Below are 3,234 nucleotides of genomic sequence, written 5' to 3'. Positions count from 1 at the left end.
TGCCAAAAGAAGAAACAGATCTGTCTTGAAAGAAGTATAGCCCACTGCTCCTTTGAAGCAAGGCTGGTGAAATGTCATGTCACATAATTCAGTCATTTTATCACGAGAGGTCAGTCCCTAGGAAAAGACTAATTGCTTTATAAATTAGAAGGGCAGATGTGATTTGAACTATTGAATTGTGTTATATTTGAATTACAGGCTAAAAAATTATTGGGGTGGGGGGAAGAGTAGAAGGGCAGCATAAAAAAGTAAATCCCTTGGCGACATTGACACAGTAGCTCAAACTTGACGAAAATTGTGAGGATGGTGCAGTCCCAGGAAGTGTTTCTTCTGTTGTACACAGGGTGGTTATGAATCTGAACAGACTTGATAGCGCCTCACAACCACAGTATCAACTCTAGGTCTTTGAGTGTTTTTTTTTATAATACTTTGTCTTCTCAAGCTCCTCTTTATATGGGGTTTCCTAGGTTTTGTAAATCTACATGGGAACAGGTACCCTCCTCTTTCTCACTTGGGAGTAGTCGATGTATTTGACTTCCTGACTTTGTGGTTAGCAGTCAGACACCCAACAGCACCATCAGGGTTCCTCTAACAACTATAATCCAAATGTTATTAATCAGCATATAATTAATATAAAAGGTGTTTATTGCTTTTTATTACATGTTTTATTGTGTATTGGGTGAAGGTTTATTGACCAGTGTTCTATTCAACATTCATACACATGGTGTCTACTGCCATTCATTGTAAACGCTACCATGTAGCATCCTCCCTCATCACACTTATTCCCATCATTATTCCTTCTTTCCTAACCCCTTGGCTTCTGAATTTTATCCTAGGGCAAATGTTGCCCTTTTGATCTTGTAGGGGTGATTGTTCTAAGGATAAGTACCTCATTCCTGTCCTTGCTACCTTTATAACCCTACCTATTGTTTGACTGAAAATTGAGCCAGGAGGGTGAATTCCTTTCCAGACCTGAAGGAAGAACTGAGTGCCATAGTTGTTAGGTCATTCCTAAAAACTCTGAAAAATAATTCTGGTCTTTTTTTATGATTTTGAATTTTGTTCCACATTTTTGCCCACATTTCTCTCCCATCCGATCCAGTACCTTCTCATGTGAAAACTTTCAGAGCAGTTGGTAGTGGTAACTGTGGCATATTGTTCTTCTGGTCTTAAGGTCATGAAGGATGAATTTCATGTGGTCTTTTAGTCCATTCATAGCAAAGCTATAGGACAAGGTAAAAATTGCCCAAGACTGAAGTGGAAAGCCCCATCTTTCTCATAAGGAGTTGTCAGTGGTTTTGAACTGCTGAAATTAGTAACCCAAGAAGTAACCACCACACTATCAGGGCATATGGGCACTATGAATCAACAGCTACTCAATGGCAGTGAGTTTGGTTTGGGGGAGCTGGAAGTCCATTGAGCCAATTGTTTTCATGAGTCTTCAGTTTTCTTTACTCTTCTTTTCTCTGGGCAGGGAGAGAACAACAGTTGTGTCTTAGATATTTTTAAGGTCCAAATCACTATCAAAGTAAGATATAAAATATTGTCTTTGAAGTTAGTCAATTGAAAAATGGCAAATATTGTATGAGTCCACTACTATAAGGAGAAAAATTAATTAAATAAATCTTAGAGACTAATTACAAAACAAAAAGGGAGAAAGATTACCTACTGGCCATCACCCCCTTTATGAGCACTTCTTAAGAATCACCTTGAATTGCTTCTCAGCCTTTTGGCTAAGATCAAGTGTAATATCTGTTCTTATCAGTTTAATATCTGATACTTCCTCTATCCGAGGACAATGTATTAAATGGATTTTTGGAGCAGGGAGATGGAATAGGAGCTTGCTCCGTCCACCCCATGCATCGACCTGGTATTGCACTACTTTCAGAAACAGTGCTCCCCTCGGGGGAGTCTACATGGTTTCTAAAGTCAGTCCTGAGTTTCTTCTTTCAAACTTGCTTTTAATTCTTGCCTTTTTACTCCCCTACTGTTTTCTTTGGCTTTTTTCTATTTTTTTAAACTTTTGCTGGTATAGTTGGCTAAATAGTTAATATTTACAAGCCTTTCTAACATTAAAAATTGTTTATCTTCCTACAGTTATTTCTTATACTTTTGCCCTGTTTTAGTTGTTACCCCTAAAGTAAGACATCCCCCTAAAATAAGACCTATTTACAGTTTTACCTCTTGCCTGAAATATAAGACCTCCCCGAAAATAAGCCCCCTCACCAAGGGGAAACAAAATAATCACCTGGAAGCAGAAGACCTTACATCTGCTGGGGTCAATCCTTAAAGGATCCACTTGATGCTCTACAACTTTGAAACCAGGCTGCCACAAATCAACAGGCCCTCCACGGGAGTTAGCGAGAACCTTAGACTAGGAAAGGGGCACATCTACACTTTAGAGGGCACTGATAGCTCTGTGAGTGAGTAAATAGGGAGGAGAAACCTCACTTGGGGAAGAGATTTGTTTAGAATCCCTTCAATCCCTAAACAATATCTGTATGGAACCTAAAGGGAGAATAAACCCAATTTTATGGTGCTGGGTAGGCACTTTGAAATATATTGCTACCCAACCCTCAATGAACCACACCATAGACTAAGCACTATGATGACCTTTGACACTGGTCTTACAGTAAACATGGTCACACCAGAAGGACTCAACATAGAAGCCAGACTGAATGAAATGAACACTACATCAAAACTACCTGTACCCTTGGATTTCGGACTGAAACACTCGATGTGAGAGGAAGCAAAGGATGACCACTCCAAGACTGAGGAAATAGTGATCATCAGAGCTTGAGTGGGATCCCTGGCTCAGTGGGTGTCCAATGAAAGGGAACCCAGAATCACCATATATTTAGTACCACAATGCACCCCTTGCATTAATATGACAGGTTCTAATCTGATAGGCATGGATCTCCACTTTTATGAAATGATACAGGAAATTTTCCCCTAGTACCAAAGCCCATGCTCAGTGTAAACAGAGTTCAGTCAACTAAGAAACCAAGCTATACAAAACAACAATTCATGGATTGCTGCTCAAAGTTGGACTACAAGGGGGTACCGGAAAAAAACAGAATTTTTTTCAAAGCTATATATTTACATTTCTTTTACCAAACAACCTTATCACCTTCAAAGTACTCTCCATTATATTTAATGCATTTGTCAAATCTGCGATTCCATTATTGGAAACATTTTTCAAACGCATCTGTTTGGATGACTGACAGCACCTCC

The 3,234-nt window shown here is 39.2% G+C and overlaps 1 non-coding gene across 1 annotated transcript; it reads left to right on the top strand.

Moving 5' to 3' along the window:
* Positions 1–1,713: 1,713 nt before the first annotated feature.
* LOC115868107 lies at positions 1,714–1,904 on the top strand. Its single transcript, XR_004045416.1, has one exon. It is a non-coding gene; the product is annotated as a U2 spliceosomal RNA (small nuclear RNA).
* Positions 1,905–3,234: the final 1,330 nt, after the last annotated feature.

The sequence above is a fragment of the Echinops telfairi genome, unplaced genomic scaffold (genome assembly GCF_000313985.2).
Source record: "Echinops telfairi isolate 266 unplaced genomic scaffold, ASM31398v2 ScPeMD7_6;HRSCAF=24_1, whole genome shotgun sequence".
Taxonomy (NCBI): domain Eukaryota; kingdom Metazoa; phylum Chordata; class Mammalia; order Afrosoricida; family Tenrecidae; genus Echinops; species Echinops telfairi.
Note: the sequence above shows the minus strand (reverse complement) of the source record. Positions and strands in the feature narration are given on the sequence as shown.